This window comes from Triticum urartu, chromosome 2A (genome assembly GCF_056163025.1).
Source record: "Triticum urartu cultivar PI428250 chromosome 2A, HENAU_Tu73, whole genome shotgun sequence".
NCBI lineage: Eukaryota > Viridiplantae > Streptophyta > Magnoliopsida > Poales > Poaceae > Triticum > Triticum urartu.
The window spans coordinates 466913071-466936305 of record NC_141874.1 but is presented as its reverse complement, the minus strand read 5'-3'; positions in this window follow the sequence as shown (position 1 = coordinate 466936305).

Below are 23235 nucleotides of genomic sequence, written 5' to 3'. Positions count from 1 at the left end.
ACTTATATATTGCTTATGTATTGTCTGTGAATTGCTACTAACGTTTTGTTTCGCTACTACATAGAGATGCCATCGTATGTCGTGTACAAGGGTAAGGTTCCCGGAGTCTAAGACGACTGGGAGGAGTGTCGGAGACAGGTTCACCGTTTCAGCGGTAACAGTTACAAAGGGTACACCACTAGGGCAGAGGCGGAAGTTAGATACGCGCGCTATCTAGTGGGAGAGAGGAGGGAGCGGAGGAGGAACCGGATGAAGACCAGTTTCATCGCGATGATGCTCATCGTGATGACCGCAACTCTCTTCTATGTGATGGTAGTTTAGATGATCGATATCGACTTGTAATGCGAAGACAAACTCACTACTCGCGGTTTCGAGACTTGTAATGTTCTAACTTTGTTCGGTATTTTAAATTCGGAGACTAATATGATGAATTGTATTCGGAGACTAATCTTCTATTGTATTCGATAAATTTGATGTTTATATGTTGTGCTATCTATATTCTGTCCAATAATATATTTTGTAACCTGTGAAAATATCAGAAAAGAAAAAAATCGCTAATATTCATACTAGTGGCGCACCACTCAGAACACTAATGGCGCACTACAAAAAGGACTCTAATGGAGCATCATGCACTAGTGCGCCATTAGTATGCCAAAGCACATGGGTAAATATGGCCCCCTGCGAGGCATACTAATGGTGCACCGTGGGCTATACTAATGGCGCACTGCGTGGTGTGCCATTAGTATACCAAATACTAATGGCGCACCAGTGGTGCGCCATTAGTAAAAAATTCTAATGGCGTGGTGCTAGTGGCGCACCTGTAGTGCGCCATTAGTAGGCAAAAGAGGTGCGCCACTAGTAGGCCTTTTCCTAGTAGTGACACATGGGCTCTCTCATCAGAATCCAGTGAGAGCACATAAGGGTTTACAGGGGCGCCCCTATATTAGAATATCCTTTGCATTACAAAGATAATCTCACTACTATTTATGTTTTCATGCTTCTAAGATATTATACGTAATCACAGTGGATATCAGAATCCACGCATCAGAAGAATATTGTGGAACACTGCAACGACTTAGAAAATTGGCACCAAGGCATTGAGTGCCATTCTGGATGCAATGAAACTCATACGCTCCCATAGATTGTTGTTCAGAATATGATCCTAATGACTATTCTGACCTCGAGGAGTCAAAGGCAGATGGCCTATCCTATTCACCCATCAAGGTGCATGTTCTAATTTGGCAAGGTTTTATTATTTGCGCGTATCCTGCATAAGTTGTCTTGCATTTCTTCTACTTTGTAGCACCGCCATTTTCTTAGTTTACTCATCATATATGTCAAGATGCCATGCCCATCCATTATCAATACATATTCCATGTGTCATCATACCATGTTTTTTCACTCAAATGATGTTCTTGTGCATCATACATCAGAAAGGAAGAGGGTGATTGCCGAACCTGAAGGAGCACTAGCAAAGTCCTTGAAAAACGTGGTGGTGCCAGAGAAATCAGACAGCACCCCACTTATATTGGCTCTACAACCAGTGACATAAAACGTAGGACCGACTCCAGCAGACTGTACCCATACTTCACTGGCCACACCACTAGCCCCACCACACAGGACCTGCACTCTAGCAAAAGGTATGCCGATTCCAGTTGCCACAGCACCAGTCGTACCATAAAAAAATCCCACTCCAGCAAAAAGTATAGCAAGTCCACCGGCCGAAGACCTATCCCAACTGTAGAGACGGCCAATTCCTGCAGATTGGAACCCCATTCCAGTTATTCCAAGTTTAAAAGACAATGCTTTCAATGTTGTTAGGGACTATGTGCATATATTCCCATCATTGGAAGATTATAGTGAAGACAAACACCATTTTCACATCTTCCTGTCCCACTTACGTGTAAGTGCTATTATTCATGGTGATCATTTTCCTATTTTCTGCTGATTGAACACATCAATGATTTACATTACATTATTGTAAGTAGGTGATGGTCAATCTAGATAGTCATGACAAGCAAAGCTTGCTTGCGCTTTTCAAGGAAGCATTGCAGCAGTATCGATGTTACCTGAGGAAATCACACTTTGATGGCAAGTCTATAAACAAATTTCCGGTGAAGTCTCCTGTGCTAAATTTAAAAACATTGAATGGAAAAACCTTGTTATGCACTGGTCTCGTTCCCAGGATGAGGTACTGTCTATGATATCACATGAAAATTTGAACTTCTACTTTTCCGCATGTGCCTTACGGATCTTTTTTGCAGGAAATCTGCTCGAAGAAGAATTCTGGTTTGAAAAGGACAACAGGATATCGCAAATATGCTGCCCGCTGCTTTGCTCTTGTTAGTACCTGTTGTCCTGTATCACTGTACTTGCATACATAGCTGGTTCATTATGTGACAGCTTGCTTATCAATTGTTCGCTCCAAATTATCTGATCTGTATGAATGGTTACATTAGTGTAGAATATATCCAATGCCAATGAATTTTTTTACCTCTGCATTGTTCTTGTAAGTACCTGCTATCGTTTATCATTCTACTTATATTGACAGCTAGTTGTACATGTACCATCACTCTGCAACTTATTTTCCTTTACTCTCCATTTTCTACACATCAGATCTATATTTACTCTTACCATAAGGTTGGATAACACCGATGGTACTGAAGAAGTTTAGCTCCGCATCGCTCTTGGCTATACCTTTTGCATGTATCATTGTACTTACATTTATAGCTACTTGGTTATGTAGCATCACTCTTCATCTTATCTTAAATATTCTCCATTTTTTCTTATATTATCACATCTATATTTACTCTTAACAAAATGTAGAATAAAGGCAATGCTTATGAAGAAGATTATGTGGTAAACTTCTTGAATTGCCCCCCCCATCAGCATGGACAAGGGCTTTATAGAACCTGTCTTCACCAATAATGTAAGTTTGTCCTTCTCAAGCCTTCAAACTTTGTTGTGTATATTTGGTTAGGCATGACTGCAATAGCTGTTTATTTTTGGTGTTTACATCAAATTTCATGTTTAATGTTTATTATGTAGTTCATAAACAAAAGTTTGTCCTTCTCAATTTAAGTTTTCAGTTGTACAACCAAGTTCCTTCTTCATACCATGTAAATTAAACTATACAGAGCAAGTGATCTTCTTTTGCACTGCATGTATGCTTCTGTTCTTGATCCGTAATCCAGTGGTGTCGTGAACCTACCCACTACAGCATAATGTCATATTCCGCAATGTCTTAACTATGAACAATGTTATATCATTCTACTATTATTTAAACCGTCTCTTTATTTGCCAATCTAAAATGGGATAAATTGACGGCACACTAACCATTGATACTTATGGGTTCTTGATCTATAATCTGGTGGTGTCGTGAAGCTACCAACTCCTTCACAATGTCATTTACTGCCATGTCTTGACCTGAACAATACCATATTGTGTTAATGCTATTTTAAACCGTGTCACTTTATTTGTCAGTAAGAAATGTGATGAATTGTCAGCACTCATACTTATATGTGCCAAACCTGTCATCTGTCTGCTTGTTTATCTTTCAGAGTGAGGAGGATATGAGTGTCAAACAAGCACAGTCTCATCAGCTTGCTCAGTTGCTTGCACTGTAGCTCCTGAGCAGGGCTAACCTTTCTTGAACTCCATTGAAGTGTTGACGGTTTTGTATATTATTTTGTCGGCGTGTTTATTTGCACTAGTGGCGATCTTTGATGCCCAGTGTATGTAATTTGTTGTATGCTTGTGCTTTATTATCATAGTGGCGAAATTTGATGCCCAGGGGATGTAATATGTCGTAATTTCTTTATTGTATAGTCTAGGTTTTTTCTTATTCATGATGATGCAATTATTTAACTGTATATATATCCTGTCTTCGGAGTAAACCGGCCAAACCGTAAAATTACGGTACATAATCGGGTCGTCATGCAAATCACTATTTATGATCTGCATCATGGGCCCAGTCATCTTGGTCGGTTAACATGCCTAAATGTAAACTGGCCCACAAGTAGATTCAGGCCTTTAATAGGCCGAGTAAATCGTCGACCCTATTTTCGCAAGAAAACTCAATGGGCTTTTAGGAGGCTGAAAACTAGGTTGGGCCTGAAACATGCCGAACAACTCATGGGCCGGCAGCAGGCCGAAATAGACCCTAGCCCATGATTGTGCCAATCACATCACGGGCCGTTAACAGGCCAAAATTGTCTCGGTCCTTGTTTTGCCCAATCAGATTATCGGTTGTGAGCAGGACGGATGCAAACCGGGCCGTAGTTAGGCCCAACTATATGATGGGCTTTTAACAGGCTGAAATAAATATGGGGTCGAAATGTTAAATGGGCCTTTAATAGGCCGAAACTAATATCAGGCCGAATTACTAACTGGGCCTTTAGCAGGTGGGCCCAAAAGTATAGCGTCCAGTTGACGGGCCGAATCTGATATGGGCCATAATTTGGCCCAACGCCTCTTAAAGGGTCGGATCTTATCTGGGCCGTAATTTGGCCCAGATCATGGCAGGCTTTTAACGGGAAGGATCTCATATGGGCCTTTATTAGGTCCAGAACGTGGCAGGCTGTTAATGGACCAAATCAAATATGGGCTGGCATTTGGCCCAAAACATGGCAGCCTGTGGATGGGCCGGCCCACTAGTGTCCTCAAAATCTTGTGGGCCTTTAGCTGGGCCGACCCATTATGGTTGGCAAAATCTTGTGGGCCTTTAGCTAGGCCGGCCCATTATGGTCCGCAAAATCTTGTGGGCCTTTAGCTGGGCCGGTCCATTATGGTCCACAAAATCTTGTGGGCCTTTAGCTGGGCCGGCCCATTATGGTCTGCTAAATCTTGTGGGACTTTAGTTGGGCCGGCCCATTTAACCTATATGGGCCTATGTTGGGCCCTGCCATGTGTCGACGTATCATAGGCATGTCTCCTCCAATGGACGGATGACATCTGGCCCACCGAGGAGCAGACACGTGTCTCCTCTGGCCAATGAGAATTTTACACGTGGAAAATCACCATTGGTACGGGCTATTAACGGGTTATCGAATCCAAAACCGGACCCGATAGCTTAACTACGAGTCGTTACAGTGTATGCCACGTGTCGGTCACCCTTGACGAAAGCACTTCTATGATGCGGGATTTATCTTCATGGAAGTGGACACTTCTGTGATGATAATTTTGGTAATGTCATGGAACACTTGTACGACAACACAGGAATGACTATTTTGATTCTGTCATAAAATCGTTATGGATGTACATGCATGACAGAAAACGTGACCTACTGTGACAAACACGTATCATCACGGAAGTGTATTTTTTTTGTAGTGATTCCTTCAGGCCAACACAAATTCAGCCCAGGTTTGAAGCCCTACGTGTAGTGACTGAGTAAACCTTGTTGTAATGTAAAAAGTGACTGCACAAATGTGTTTTGCACAGTGTGATGTTGGTGCATCTGTTGCATCATTGAAGTGGTGGGTGTACTGCGTAGTGCCCATGTTCTATAGCTAGTCAACACCAATCATGAGGAACATATAACTTCATGATCCTCATGTACAACAGGTAACTTTATCAACGGACATATCTAGTCATCATTTAAGGACAGAATCAAGAAAGCAGAGGCAAACGCAAGGAGGGAACAAAACCATTGCGTCATATTACTGGTCGAATATAGCTGAAGTGTAAATCTATTGTCGGGGATAGCTAGCTCCGAGTAAGCAAAGATGATATCAGTTGAAACAATAACTGCTCCTGAAATAACATGTTTTCATGACCAATCTAATTTGCTGGTAACAAAAAAATCTATGTCTTATCTTATATAAGAAGAAAATCTACACCAGAAACCAACAGAACATGGGAAGAATGGACATTTCGTAGGCGAAATTGTGTTGGTCATTGCTATAGCTGGAAGTTGATGAACTAAAATATTCTCCATCTCAAGGGAGGTACCATCGTACATGTAAGCTATATAGTAACTATCTTCTCTGAACGGGCCGTCATCATTTATCGTTTACACCATTTTGTAATTGTTGTCACATTTAAGAAAAACCAAACTAATACTGAAAACACATATGATATTTAAAAAATAACACATATGAAATTATGAACTAATTTAGAACACTTTTTCATAAGCAAAGGTAAAATAGAGTCATAGGCTATCATATTGTTGCAAGACCATTTTCTGGAAATCAAAATGAAATGAAATAATCATACATCAGTCTCCGCAAGTCTCACATAGACCATCTCATATATGCCAATTTCATGTCAAATAATGAGATCATCATCAAGATATATCTTCCTCATTACAGTGCAAAGTAATAGCCTACCCCAATTTGTTTGGGACTAAAGGCTCTGTTGTTTTTGTTGTATTACAGTGCAAAGTAACATCACAAATGGTTGAAAATCAATAGTAATTATGTATAAGCATGCATGAGATCAATACTCAGACTGTAGTAGAAATTAGTGGTAAATCGATAAATAAAATATGTATACGCATGAGAGAAAATTAGAAGTGCATCTAATGATAGCATGTGCAGGTCACATACCAATAATAGACATAGTTGGCGTTGAGAGAATCCACCAGATCTTTAACCAACAGAAAGAAAGCGACCCTCATCCTCTAGTCGGTTGTCCTTCCCAAACCTTGTTCTTTATCATTTTCTTGTAATGATTCCTATGAACAAATATCTAACCACACATGTTTGTGCCAGTGCTGCTCGCGTCATGTTCTCCTGGAATCCAATATGTAGGTCTAAATGTTCCATTACCAAAAAAATTGGACACTGAAGATTTGCATTACCAGTAGCTTACTTATTACTAATATTCATGTGGGATTGGAAGAAAATTCAATTTGCCTTTATTTTAGAAAACGGTAATTAAAATTACCTAAATAGTCCTAGGAGATGCAGCGGCCACAGTCCAGGACGTAGTGTCTATGTGTGTTGGGCCTTTGGTGCACGACCGTGTCGGTTGGGGCCTCACATGCTGCTCGGCACAGTCCTGCACTAACGAACTTTTGATGCTTCCCTCCTCCAAGGTCGTGAACATAAGATAAAAGTTTTTTGTCTTTGACCACTAATCAAGTTTAGAACTGGTCCAACAATTTCGTGAGATCTAAAAGAAAAAGACATGATGCCAAATGGAAATATCATGGCCACCGAAGTGTAGCACTTATGAGTTCAGGAAACCACTTTCGTTAAGGAAAAGAAGAAGAAGAAGAAGAAGAAGAAGAAGAAGAAGAATACTGCTGGCATTACATGAAGTAGCAAGCATAATTCAAACAAATAGAGTCATGCTTAGAATTGATACGTCTCGGTCGTATCTACTTTTCCAAACACTTTTTCCCTTGTTTTGGACTCTAGCTTGCATGATTTGAATGGAACTAACCCGGACTGACGCTGTTTTCAGCAGAATTACCATGGTGTTATTTATGTGCAGAAACAAATGTTCTCGGAATGACCTAAAACTTCACGGAGCAACTTTTTGGAAAATATAAAAAATACCTACAAAAGATGAAGGCCAGGGGGCCCACCACCTGTCCACGAGGGTGGGGGCGCGCCTACCCCCCTAGGGCGCGCCCCCTACCTCGTGGGCCCACTGGTGCCTCTCCGACTCCAACTCCAACTCTATATATTGTGTTTCGGGGAGAAAAAAATGAGAGAGAAGGATTCATCGCGTTTTACGATACGGAGCCGCCGCCAAGCCCTAAAACCCCTCGAGAGGGCTGATCTGGAGTCCGTTCGGGGCTCCGGAGAGGGGAATCCATCGCCATCGTCATCATCAACGATCCTCCATCACCAATTTCATGATGCTCACCGCCGTGCGTGAGTAATTCCATCGTAGGCTTGCTGGACGGTGATGGGTTGGATGGGATCTATCATGTAATCGAGTTAGTCTTGTTAGGGTTTGATCCCTAGTATCCACTATGTTCTGAGATTGATGTTGCTATGACTTTCCTATGCTTAATGCTTGTCACTAGGACCCGAGTGCCATGATTTCAGATCTGAACCTATTATGTTTTTATCAATATATGAGAGTTCTTGATCCTATCTTGCATGTCTATAGTCACCTATTATGTGTTATGATCCGTTAACCCAGAAGTGACAATAATCGGGATACTTACCGGTGACCGTAGTTTGAGGAGTTCATGTATTCACTATGTGTTAATGCTTTGTTCCAGTACTCTATTAAAAGGAGGCCTTAATATCCCTAAGTTTCCGTAAGGACCCCGCTGCCACGGGAGGGTAGGACAAAAGATGTCATGCAAGTTCTTTTCCATAAGCACGTATGACTATATTCGGAATACATGCCTACATTACATTGATGAACTGGAGCTAGTTCTATGTCACCCTAGGTTATGATTGTTACATAATGAACCGCATCCGGCATAATTCTCCATCATCGATCCATTGCCTACGAGCTTTCAATATATTGTTCTTCGCTTATTTACTTTTCTGTTTCTATTGCTATTGAGGGAGTCCTGGCTGAGGGGATCTCCTGATAGCCGGACTATATACTTTGGCCGGACTGTCGGATTATGAAGATACAAGATTGAAGACTTTGTCCCGTGTCCAGATGGGACTCTACTTGGCGTGCAAGGCAAGCTAGGCAATACGGATATGTATATCTCCTCTTTGTAACCGACCTTGTGTAACCCTAGCCCCCTCCAGTGTCTATATAAACCGGAGGATTTAGTCCGTAGGACAACATACAATCATACCATAGGCTAGCTTCTAGGGTTTAGCCTCTTTGATCTCGTGGTAGATCAACTCTTGTACTATTCATATCATCAAGAACAATCAAGCAGGACGTAGGGTATTACCTCCATCAAGAGGGCCCGAACCTGGGTAAACATCGTGTCCCCTGCCTCCTGTTACCATCCGCCTTAGACGCACAGTTCGGGACCCCCTACCCGAGATCCGTCGGTTTTGACACCGACATTGGTGCTTTCATTGAGAGTTCCACTGTGTCTTCATCATAAGGAGGATGGTTCGTCTCGTTGTCAAGGACAACATCACCTCTGCGGGAGCCCTGACTGCAGGCCAAACTCTCCGACTAGGCGGCTTCATCATGATCGCCGCTCGGCCGCCGTGCCGACGATGACTTCTCGGGTCATCGAAAATAGCCTCCACATCAGCTCAAAATTTGCCGAGCAGATGGATCCAATGGAGCTTTCCTCTTTCAACGAGCTCTTGGATCGCATCGCCGCTCTGGGAGTCACTACGGACTACGACCGGATCGGGCTTAAACCTGACCAAAGGGAGATTAACTCTCCGCCGATCACCCATTAGATAGCGATGGTGGAGGAGCAATGCGGCGATTCTCCCCCTATCCTGAGGATGAACTATGTCTGGATTCCCAAGCTCCCCGAGCCAGATACTCATTCATGGGAAGACACCGCCCTAGCCCTGAATCCAGAATCAGGCCGCATACCGAACCCACGGGGCAACATCCCGGAGCCCGAACTTCCAAGATCAGAAACTCCCCTGCCCTGGGATCACAGATTGGGTTAAGGTCTGGACTCAAATCCACCCAGCCACCCAGATACAAACGATCTTTCCCACATCAGACAAGCGCCCCAAGAGACAGTACATCACTATTGGGCCAGATTCCTCCTTGTAACGAACAAGGTTAAGGACTGCCGCGAGGAAGACGCAATTTCTTTTTTTGCAATAATTGCACAGACAAGGGAGTCCTCAACGACATAAGTCGCCGTGACATAACACACTTCGCTGACTTGGCGGCCATAGTACGGAAATACTGTGCGATGGAAAGTGCCTAGAAAACCCAAACGCAATTCTGTGATAATCCGGCCCTAACAAAACCCCCGGTCCGAACTTAAAGGGTACACTCTCATAAGTCGCCCGACTCAATTCCAAAGAAGCAAAAGCCCACTACAGGGCGTGGAACCATATTGGAGGGATGGCTTAACGGGCCCTGCAAAATCCATAGTATTGCGGATACCGTATCAACACACAGCCTTAGAGCATGTTGGGTACTCCGCAGGTGGCCAAAAGCGGTGAGGATCTCCTCACCCAAAATATCTCAGAGCACCTTCCCACGATAATAATACAGTGTTAACGGTCTTCGAGACCTTCGCCTCAAATAATAGGCGTAAGCGAGCACTCTGCAGCCTCGCCAAAGTCTGCCACGTGGCAGCAATAAATCCATGGAGCGACATGGCTATCACCTTCAATGCCAATGATGAACCTAAATTCCGAACAGACCTAACACCAGCCGCTTTGGTCCTCCGTCCAATTGTGGACGGCTTTCGGCTCAATAAAGTGCTCATGGACGGCGGCAGCGGATTAAACCTCATTTATGAGGAAACTCTCCAAAAAATGGAAATAGACAGCAACCGTATTGAGCAAAGCAGTACGACCTTCCAAGGAATCATCCCTAGTCGGGAGGCACGTTGCGCTGGGAAAATCACACTCGATGTGGTATTCGGCACTCCGGAGAATTACATGTCCAAAGAAATTACATTCCAAGTGGCCCCGTTCAGTAGCGGATACCACGCCCTTCTAGGGCGGGAGGCATTCACGATTTTTCAAGCCATACCCCATTACGGGTACATGAAGCTCAAAATGCCCGGGCCCAATGGAATCATCACCCTATTTAGTGATCCAGACATAGCACTCCGCGCCGAAGACAAAACAGCCGCACTAGCCCTCGAGGCATTATCCGAAGCCCTTGTGGCGGAAGAGTTAACCGCGCTGCGCTCCACCGTGGACAGGGACGTCGTGATACTAGATAAAAGATCCAAGTCCACTTCCTTTAAACCAGAGGACGAAATAGTCAAATTCCAAGTCCATCCAACGGACTCCACAAAAACAGCATCCATCGGGGCACAGTTAGACCCCGCTGTAGACGCCGCACTACGGGAGTTTCTGTGTGAGAATTGAGACATATTCGCCTGGCATCCTTCAGACATGCCAGGAATCCCACACAAATTGGCCGAGCATAGCCTTAATATTCTAAAAGGATTCCAGCTGGTCAAGCAGACTCTTCGGCATTTCTCTGAACCTAAGCAACATGCCATGGGAGAAGAGCTAGCCAAGTTACTGGAGGTCGGATTTATTAGAGAAATAAAACATCCGGACTGGCTAGCAAACCTGGTGATGTTACCAAAGAAGGACAAATCCTGGCGCCTATACGTCGACTTCAAAGACCTTAATAAGGCTTGCCCAAAGGATCCCTTTCCACTCCCTCGCATCGATCAAATCATCGACGCTATCGTAGGACACAAATCATTGTGCTTCCTCGACACATACTCCGGTTACCACCAGATTAAGATGGTGGAGTCCGATCAAGCCGCAACGACATTTATCACTCCATACGGCCCCTTCTATTTTAACACAATGCCCTTCGGGCTAAAAAACGCCGGCGCAACATATCAGCGCATGATCCAGACATGTCTGGAAAAGCAGATCGGCAAGACTATGGAGGCATATGTAGACAATGTGGTCATTAAAACCAGACATGTCGACTCTTTAATAGACGACTTGAGGCTCACATTCACCAATCTCCGAACATACGACATTAAGCTGAATCTAAAAAAATGAGTTTTCGGCGTTCCCGCCGGAAAGCTCCTGGGCTTCATCGTCTCCAGTAGAGGAATTGAAGCAAATCCGGCTAAAATCCGGGCTCTGTTGCAGTTGGCTATCCCAACTGACCTCAAGCAAATCCAGAAATTGACTGGATGTGTGGCGGCTTTAAGCCGTTTTATCTCCCGATTAAGAGAAAAGGCACTTCCCCTTTATCGCCTTCTTCGGCGCACCGAACACTTCGAGTGGATGGACGCAGCCACGGCCGTACTGGAAGAAATAAAAGCCATCCTGGCCACCAACCCAATCTTGGCCGCGCCAACTATGGGCGAACCAATGCTATTATATATAGCGGCAACTCATCAAGTTGTAAGCGCAGTGCTCGTCATCGAACGAGAGATGGACGGACATAAATCCCCACTTCAAAAGCCGGTATATTATGTATCCAACGTCCTCGCCCCATGCAAATCACGGTACCCACATTATCAAAAGATAGCATACACGGTATTCATGGCATCCCGGAAATTACGACACTACTTTCAAGAGTGTTCAATCACGGTGGCCTCTGAAGTACCACTCGATGACATAATAAACAACCGCGATGCCACTGGCCGGATTGCCAAGTGGGCCATCGAGCTCCTCCCGTTCCACATAACATAGAAACCTCGGCGAGCCATTAAGTCGCAAGTATTGGCCGATTTCGTCGCCCAATGGACGGAAGCCGAACTCCCTAAAGAGTATGGCGCATACTCCAATTGGATCATGCACTTCGACGGCTCTAAAATGCTGGCTGGTCTCGGGGCTGGCGTTGTCCTGACGTCCCCCACCGGAGATACAGTACAATACGTGCTCCAAACACTATATACAGACTCCAATAACGCGGCTGAATATGTGGCCCTTCTACACGGTCTCCGGATGGCAGTCTCCATGGGCATTCAACGCCTGGAGGTGTGCGGGGACTCGAACCTCGCAATATCCCAAATAAATGGAGACTTTGATGCCAAGGATCCAAAAATGGCGGCATATCGAAACGCCGTCCTCAAAATGTCAGCTCGGTTCGAGGGGCTTGAATTCCACCGTGTGGCTCGGGAAAAACAACTAGGCAGCGGACATCCTAGCCCGTATCGGCGCTAAACGCGACCCTGTCCCACTGAACATCTTCCTGGAAAGACTGTTCAAACCATCTGTGGTATGGGAAGGGGACACCGGCAAAAATAGTCCGGACCCGGCCACATCCCCGGATAACGAACACCCTGACACAATCGGAGGTTCCGCCACCAAAATAACACCTTCAGCCCACGTGATAATGGCCATCATCGCCCCATGGACAGAACCATTCCTGGCCTACCTAACTAGGCAGGAACTACCCGAGGACCAAAATGAGGCACACTGCATAGTGCGGCGATCTAAAGCCTACAAGGTCCACGAGGGAGAGCTTTATAAGAAAAGCACAACCGGAGTCCTTCAAAGGTGCATCTCCGAAGAGGAAGGGCGGAAGCTTTTGGCAGAAATCCATGCCGGACTCGGCGGCCACCACGCCGCAGCCCGGGCCCTTGTAAGCAAGGCCTTCCGTATAGGTTTTTATTGGCTGACGGCCCGGGCAGATGCACAGCATCTGGTCCAACATTGTGTTGGTTGCCAGCTTTTTGCAAACCAAAGCCACATGCCACCTACAGGCCTTCAAACAATCCACATTACCTGGCCTTTTGTGGTCTGGGGGCTTGATATGGTCGGACCCCTCAAAGGGGGAACCCATTAGAAAAAATACTTACTAGTCATGGTGGATAAATTCACCAAATGGATAGAAGCCAAACCTGTCAAAACGGCTGAATCTGGACCGGTGATAGACTTCATATCCGGGGTTGTACACCGTTATGGCGTCCCCCACTGCATCATCACTGACAACGGCACGAACTTTATAGCCGACGAGGTGAAACTCGGGTGCAGCAACATGGGCATTAAGCTCGATTATGCTTCTGTCTATCATCCACAAACTAACGGTCAAGTCGAATGAGCGAATGGTCTTATCATGAGCGGCATTAAACCCAGATTAGTGCGGTCCTTAAAGGAATCAGACACGCATTGGGTAGAGGAGCTCAACTCCGTACTATGGGGGCTGCGGACCATGCCGAATCGCACTACCGTATACACACCATTTTTATGGTGTACGGCGCTGAGGCGGTGCTGCCTTGCGACATAATTCATGACTCACCTCGAGTGCGCATGTACGAAGAAAGAGAGGCCAAGCTCGATCGGCAGGACAGTTTGGATGACCTGGAGGAGGAACGCGACGTAGCAAAGGCCCGTTTCGCATTCTATCAGCAACAGGCTCGAAGGTATCAAAGCAGAGAAGTACGGGCCAAAACCTATAACATTGGCGAACTAGTTCTACGCCTGTCGGAAAAGAAAAAGAACAAGCTCAAGCCCAAATGGGAAGGTCCCTTCATTATCGACCAAGTTTTGACCGGTGGAGCGTACCGTCTGCGGGATGCATCGGATAATCGACTCAAGCCAAACCCATGGAACGCAGCCAGACTCTGAAGATTCTACGCCTAGCGCCGGACTCTGTGTCCGTCTCCTTACCTCCATCAATTTTTTGCACATTTGTTTTCTCTCTCTTTCTTTCTCTATTTTTCCTTCAAGGCCCTAAAGGGCTACACTTGTGTCTTGGTTACACAATCTTGACGCGCTAACCGCGCTCCATATATCTAGGGGCTTCCTATACAGAAGCTTAATCTAATTACCTTTCTGGGCTTTATGCCTCGCACATGTGTTATTCTTCCGCATGTACCTTTTTTCACCATTATATGCATCGATATGACTTAAGTTTTGGCCAAGCTGGGTTGCCTGGCTCTTGTTTTTATGCCCCACGTTCCTGTTAATTCGGCTAGGGCATAAGGGGAGCACCTCTGCGATTGTTACTGTCGGGTCAGCCGGATGTGTACCTCAGACTGGGTGAAGCCAAAAGCTAGCGTTCTTAAGGGAATATTCGGTCGGTGAATAAAAGATGACTTTCGTTTAAATTACTACACGCCCCCAGATGTTTTTAGCCTGCGTCTCGCAGTTCGGACATGCACATTAGGGCATGCGTACCCAGGGAAAGGAACCCTTAACGGAACTATTCTCCCTGGAAGATGTTTCTTACTATCCATGTAATATAACATAGCTAGTTGGGTACTTGTCTGTTCAAGCACTTATGACCCCTACGCCTGGTTTCCATGCATACCCCAGTTCTTATATAACCGAGTGGGTATTTGGATACACTAAGGACTATCGGGTCCAGAGGTCGAAGCGAAAAGGTCCACCATGACAAATGATTTACAATCCGGCTAGGGACATTACATATGTCACTTGAAGTACACAGTCACTAAGACTGATTAAATTCTTCTTCTATACCATCCAACAGGCTGTCTAGCCTACAATCATGTTGGGGATACTTTGCGGCTAATTCTACTTGATCATACACTAAACTGACGGGGATCTCTTTCCCATCAGGCCCCACAGGTCCGACCTCGGCCATGTGGTTTGGGTCAGCCTTGGTATATCGTGGCTTCACCATAGCCTAGGCTTCCCTTGCACCTTGTCGGCAGGCTGATATCTTCCATAATCGGAAGCGTCGCCACGCTCCCTTGAGCTTCTCTATAAGCTCCCCCATGCCTCCTAGCGGGGACGCGGATGGCCACAAGGCTTGGGTAATACTCTGCATCACCTGCCGAACTTGTTCGTGTAGTTGTGAGAGCTCTGGTGGAAGATCACCCGAAGACCCGGGCATCTCCTCCGCGGGACGACCCGTCAGCATATCTACAGACATAACGTTGTTAGTAGGCTTCTCCGCCGAACTCCTTTAAAAAGTTCGTTCAAGCACTTACTAAAAATGCCGCACCGAAGCCTTTTATTCTCCTTCACGGAGTCTGCAAGCTGGGCCCGGACATCCTTCAGTTCCACGCCCAGCCGGATATTGGCATCTTGGAGATCATTTTTCTCCTGCCTGACTCGCGTCAGCACGCGCTCGCCAGCATTTCGATGTCAATCATCATGCGCTGTATCCGCCTCCACGGCCTCCGGATTCACTCCGAGGCCACCTGCAACATCTATTGTTAGGTGTGCATACATGCCACATACTACCCGGTACCGATATTCTTTGCAATAAACAAAAGAGGTACCAGGGGGACCCTTTTTGGACTCCTTCAATGCGGCAACAGCGGCTTCCAGCTGGGCCTTGCACTCGTCCAGCTCTTGAGACAATTGAGAATTCTTCTCCATAAGAACCTGCACGAATAATGATCCTTAAATCAGTTGCGTCAACTGTTTCAAGTCTTGGGGGCTACTGATACATATAATCGTCAGATTTGCTTACCCGTATATCCCTTACATATTGGTACGTGGCTCTGGCTAGACCATTTTGAGCAGCATGGATGTACGCGTCTCCGGAATTAAAGGCATCAAATTCCTCTGGCGAGAAACAATCGTCATGGAGTATGGCCTGGCGACGCCTATGATTCATGGCGCTCTCCACTTCTGAATTTGTAGTGGATAGTCTATCTGCATCCTCTGTAGGAGGAGCATCCGGCGTCCGCCCCATGTTGGCTTCCGCCTCTATGTCCGGCCCTGGGGCCCGACTGGTGGATGCGTGATCGGCGGCCTCTCCGGATATAGTCCGGCGAGCGTTTTTTCTATTAAAGAAGCATGGATGTCACTACATTTTGAGAAAAACGACAACCACGGAGCGAGGTTTTGTGTCATACCTCTGCGTCGGCGTCTCTGTCCTGACCTCCTTCCTATTTTGCCTACCCGGCTTCGGTGCCTCTTGTTGGCGAGTTGCTGCGGGTTCGGCACGGCGTCTCGAATGCCTTCCCTGTAAAACACCATATGTGTACGTTAGGTGAAGTGTCTAAAAGGAGATCCTATTTTTGGAGTTGGGATTTTATTTTTTCTTACATGCGACGCAGGGAGCAGCCCGGGATAGTCGGCCGTTATGGCCACCATGGCGTCATCGCAGCTCAATTGATAGAATTGCGTGTCTATCAGCTCCATGAATATGTCCGAATCCTCTTCGAGTCCGGGACCGAGGGCCCGGCCAGGGTCCTCTGGTTGTGGAGATGAGTTGTTGATCTCCCTTAGAGCTTTTCGCAGTTCCTGCCGTAAAATGGCAAGGTGAGTACCTACGACGAAGAATGCGGGAAGAATGGGAGTAAAGAGGTATAACTCACCCAGCTTGGAGGGTTGTACATGGAGAATCCATCCCGTGACTTGATACGGATGAACTCCTCTTACTCTCCCTTGAACAACTTGGACAGAATTTTTGCTAAAGCGGCAGCAGAGTCTAGTCCCTTACGCCCGGAACGGGTGGCATCATCTTCCTCGTTAAAACACCATAGGGGGTGCCCTCGATATTGAAGTGGCTGCACTCCCCGCATTATGCATACTGACATAAACTCGATTATTGTCAGTCCTGATTGAGCCAATGCTTTAATCCGGTTCATCAGGTAGAGGACTTCTCCGTTGTCTTCCTCCTGGGGGCTCCGTGGGCGCCAACTTCGGCGTTTCTTCAGAGGAGCATTGTTGAACTTAGGAAGACCCCGCCGAACAGGGTCTGGAAGGGGGACGTCCTCCATATAAAACCACTCCAAAGGCCAATCTTCGGACGTCTTCTTCAGAGTACCGGACAGGTATCCGATTTCGGTGATGCGCCATATTTCGGCTCCGCCCACCTGATAAAGTGACCCCTTTTGTGTGCGGGGCACAAGGCAAAATAACCTCTTCCACAGCTCGAAATGAGCCTCGCAGCCCAGAAATAGCTCGCAAAGGGCAACGTACCCGGCGATGTGTAATAAGGAAGCAGGGGTGAAATTGTGCAGTTGGAGGCCATAAAACTCCAGGAGCCCGTTGAGGAACGGATGAATTGGAAATCCGAGTCCCCTTAGTAAGTAAGGGACAAGGCACACTCGCTCCCCCTTGGAGGGGCTGGGGAAGCTCTCCGCTTGCTCCCCGCCATTATAGGTGGTGAGACTGACTCGGACAGGGACCAAATACGACGGAGGGAGAAATCCCTGGGTCTATAGCTCTACCAAACGACTATGCGGGATGGAACACCTCTCCCAATCACCGGTCTTAGGGCTATGGGGGTGAGAGGAGGAGCTGCGGTGGTCAGCCATGATGGGATGGATTTTTTTCGAGCACGCTCCGATGGATTTTCGCTGGGGGAGGAGGGTGTGGATTGGATCAAAGAATCCCCATCCCTTTAATAGAAAATTTATTTACCTGGCTAGGGGGGTGAATGTAAAAACGTCCTGGCTCCTCGCATTCGCTCGACGCATGGAGGGTGGCACTTATTGGGCACAGAATCCTAGAAGTCCAACATTTATAGGAGCTGGACACTACTTTACAGATATTCAAGATTTGGAGAAGAACCCACCTTGCAATGCCGAAGACAATACTGCGTGCCGGACTCATCGTCATTGAAGCCTGGTTCGGGGGCTACTGAGGGAGTCCTGGATTAGGGGGTCTTCGGACAGCCGGACTGTCGGATTATGAATATACAAGATTGAAGACTTCGTCCCGTGTCCGGATGGGACTCTACTTGGCGTGGAAGGCAAGCTAGGCAATACGGATATGTATATATCCTCCTTTGTAACCGACCTTGTGTAACCCTAGCCCCCTTCGGTGTCTATATAAATCGGAGGGTTTAGTCCGTAGGACAACATACAATCATACCATAGGCTAGCTTCTAGGGTTTAGCCTCTTTGATCTCTTGGTAGATCAACTCTTGTACTATTCATATCATCAAGAACAATCAAGCAGGACGTAGGGTATTACCTCCATCAAGAGGGCCCGAACCTGGGTAAACATCGTGTCCCCTGCCTCCTGTTACCATTCGCCTTAGACGCACAGTTCGGGATCCCCTACCCGAGATCCGCCGGTTTTGACACCGACAGCTATCATCACTACAAAATACCAAAAACATTACTTTTACTATTGTTACCTTTTGCTACCGTTACCACTACGATCATATTACTTTGCTACTAAATACTTTGCTGCAGATACTAAGTTTCCAGGTGTGGTTGAATTGACAACTCAACTGCTAATACTTGAGAATATTCTTTGGCTCCCCTTGTGTCGAATCAACAAATTTGGGTTGAATACTTTACCCTCGAAAATTGTTGCGATCCCCTATACTTGTGGGTTATCAAGACTATTTTCTGGCACCGTTGTCGGGGAGCATAGCTCTATTCTTTGAGTCACTTGGGATTTATATCTGCTTATCTTTATGAAGAACTTGAGAGATCCAAAAACCAAGATTTATCCCTCAACTACAAGGGGAGGTAAGGAACTGCCATCTAGCTCTGCACTTGATTCACCTTCTGTTTTAAGTAAGCTTGCGACACCTAAACATGCTTCTGCTATTTGTTCTGATATGCCGCATGTTATTGATGATGCCACTTCCGCTATACATGATACTTATGATGAAACTACTTCTATGCTTGATACTACTGTGCCACTTGGTGAATTTCTTGATGAACAACTTGCTAGGGCTAGAGAGATTGAAAATATTGAATCTGATAATACTGATGAAAGTGATGATGAAGAATCACTTGTTATTCCTGAGGGTTATGTTTTTGATCAAGAAGCTTCTTTAGCTATTTTAGCTTGCAAAGATAGATACGAACTTAAGAGGTTATTAACTAAATGGAACAAGCAATCTCTAAATGCTAGAATGAAACATGGCCCTGCTTTTGCTACTTCACCTATATGTGTTACCGATAAGGATTATGAATTCTCTGTTGATCCTGATATAATTACTTTGGTTGAATCTGATCCTTTTCATGGCTATGAATCTGAAATTGTTGTGGCACATCTTACTAAATTAAATGATATAGCCACCCTGTTGACTACTGATGAGAGAACTCGTTACTTTTATATCCTTAAAATATTTCCATTCTCATTAAAGGGTGATGCTAAGATATGGTTTAACTCTCTTGATCCTAGTTGTGTGCGTAGTCCCCAGGATATGATTTATTACTTCTCTGCTAAATATTTTCCTGCTCATAAGAAACAAGCTGCTTTAAAGGATATATATAATTTTGTGCAAATTGAAGAAGAGATTCTCCCACAAGCTTGGGGGAGGCTTCTCCAATTACTTAATGCTTTGCCTGATCATCCTCTTAAGAAAAATGAAATACTTGATATATTTTATAATGGACTAACCGATGCCTCCAGAGATTACCTGCGTAGTTGTGCTGGTTCTGTTTTCAGGGAAAGAACATCGGATGATGCTAAAATTCTATTGAATAATATGTTGACGAATGAAAATAATTGGACACCTCCGGAGCAAATTCCTGAGCCTATTCCCAAACCAACTCCAAAGAAGAGGGGTATTCTATTTCTCAGTCCTGAAGATATGCAAGAGGCAAAGAAATCTATGAAAGAAAAAGGTATTAAAGCTGAAGATGTTAAGAATTTACCTCCTATTGAAGAAATACATGGTCATAATTTACCGCCTGTTGAAGAAACATGTGATCTTAATCCTCTACCTATTGAAGAAACTCATGGTCTTGATAACCTGACACAGGTAGTAAAGGTAAATTCTCTCTATAGATATGATAAAGCTGAAATCCCATTTACTAAATTTGCTAGCCCATGCTTAGATGAGTTTGATAAATTTATGGCTAAGCAAGAAGATTTTAATTCTTATTTTGGTAGACAATTGTAATACAATTCAAATATGCTCGAACACTTGGGTGATTATATGGCTAATGTCAAAGGTGAACTTAAACTTATTAGTAAACATGCTTCTATGGTTACCACTCAAGTAGAACAAGTACTTAAAGCTCAAAATGATTTGCTCAATGAATTGAATAGTAAGGATAATGATAATGATGTTAGAGTTATGACTAGAGGTGGTAAAATGACTCAGGAACCTTTGTATCATGAAGGCCACCCTAAGAGAATTGAGCAAGATTCTCAGAGAAATAATGTGGATGCACCTAGTCCTTCTAATAGGAAGAAAAAGAAAAATGATAGGACTTTACATGCTTCTAGTGAACCTGTTATTGAAACACTTGAGAATCCAAATGATATTTCTATTTCTGATGCTGAAACACAATCTGGTAATGAACCTGAAACTAGTGATAATGTTAATGATAATGTTCATGATGATACTCAACCTAGTAATGATAATGATATAGAAATTGAACCTGTTGTTGATCTTGATAACCCACAATCAAACAATCAACATTATGATAAGAAAGATGTTGTTGCTAGGAAACACGGTAAAGAAAGAGAACCATGGGTTCAGAAACCCATGCATTTTCCTCCCAAACCATCCAAGAAAAAGGATGATTAGGATTTTGAGCGCTTTGCTGAAATGATTAGACCTATCTTTTTGCGTATGCGATTAACTGATATGCTCAAAATGAATCCTTATGCTAAGTATATGAAAGATATTGTTACAAATAAAAGAAAGATACCGGAAGCTGAAATTTCCACCATGCTTGCTAACTATACTTTTAAAGGTGGAATACCTAAGAAACTTGGAGATCCCGGTGTACCAACTATACCATGCTCCATTAAAAGAAACTATGTTAAAACTGCTTTATGTGATCTTGGAGCCGGTGTTAGTGTTATGCCTCTCTCTTTATATCATAGACTTGATTTAAATAAGTTGACACCTACTGAAATATCTTTGCGAATGGCTGATAAATCAACTGATATACTTGTCGGTATTTGTGAGGATGTGCCTATTGTAGTTGAAAATGTTACTATTTTAACGGACTTTGTTATTCTTGATATTCCCGAGGACGATAGTATGTCTATTATTCTTGGAAGACCCTTTTTGAATACTACAGGGGCTGTTATTGATTGCACTAAAGGCAATGTCACCTTTCATGTTAATGGTAATGAGCATACGGTACACTTTCCGAGGAAACAACCTCAAGTTCATAGTATCAACTCTATTGGAAAAAGTCCATCGATTATATTTGGAGGTTTTGAATTTCCTCTACCTACTGTCAAGAAGAAATATGATATTCTTATTATTGGGGATGTGCATATCCCCGTTGAGGTAACATAGTGTTATTCAAAATTTCTCCGGTTCCATGTTATTCGGAATGAATTCGTTAACAAGACATGATCAACCTTGTTAGTGGATTCCTTTTGATGATCATGAGATGGATGAAACTAGAAGGCACAACCTGCTGTACCCTCCGTTTGCTTTCTGATATTTATATTAAATAAAATAAAAATAGTATTTTTCTGTCTGTTATCTGATTATCCATGCAATATAAAAATACCCCGAAAATAAAAGTTCTCCAAATGCCTTGAAATTTAAATATGATTTTTCTGGAATGTTTGAGAATATTTGGCAGTAAGGACACAGCAGGGGGGTCAACCACCTGCCCACGAGGGTGGAGGGCGCGCCCTACCCCCCTGGGCACGCCCCCTGCCTCTTGGGCCCACGGTGGCCCTCCTCCACTTATTCCTGCACCCACACACTTCTTCTTCCTCCCACAAACACGAATATACAGCTCAAGCATGAGTTCTAGCTCATCTTGCTGCCATTTTCGATCTCCTTGCTGAAAGCACCTCTCACAAAACTGCTTGGGGAGATTGTTCCTTGGTATGTGACTCCTCCATTCGTCCAATTAGTTTTCATTCTAGTGCTTTATTCATTGCAAATTTTTGCTGCTTAGGTGACCCAGTTCTTGAGCTTGCATGTCAAGTTTATATGGTCAAAAGTAGTTTTGATGCATGATATAGGCCCTAGGCACTTGTAGGAGTAGTTGCTATCAATATTATTGAGTTTGGTTTACTTTTATTTTGAAGTTACTAAAAATTTCAGAATTTTTCAAAAAATGATGAAGAGACTTTTGAGGGGCTCATCGAGTCGAAGCTCGAAGGAAAAGGCACCAAAGCCTAAGTATAATCTGCCTCGCACCGCGGAGGTTCGGGCGTGTGAATGGCCTTCCGATGATTTCTTGAGAGCAGCCGGGATTTATGAAGATTTTTATGAATTGGCTAAGAATGCAGGCCTCACCGCTTTCCTCCACGACCAACGCGGTCAGTATCTCTTACTCACAAATATCTTTGTGCAAAACTTTCATTTCCATTCTAGGAGCTCACCACCTACGATGGAGTTTCATTTATACGATGAGCATAAGGATATGTCACTTTATGATTTTTGTCGGGTCTGTTTAGTCCCTTTCGAGGGCAAGACAGAGGAACCACATCGTGAGGATGTGGATGGGTTTATTGACACTATCACTGTAGGGGAAACAAGGAATGTTTCCGATGCACGAATCACTAGCATACATTTTCCTGTTTTACGCTATTTTGCATTATTTGCTGGTCGTTGTTTAATTGGTCGCGGGAACTGTGGAAACCTTAGTGTCCCTGATATTATTATTTTGCTCCACGGTTTATACGGTGATAACTCTGTTAGTATGGGCGGCATTATTGCTAAACGGTTAAGTCTGAACCGTACCAAGGGCCCCATCTTTGGAGGCATCTATGTCTCACGCCTAGCTGTGCATTTCAACAAACCTATTAGGTATTATGAGAAGGAAGAAAAGGTGCTGTCGCGTGTTTATTTAGATTATAAAAGTATGATGGCACCTGATTTTATTGTTAAGAATAGGGAAGGAGAGCTTAAATACAAATTGTTCTTTGATAAACATCATCCTGAGACTATTAC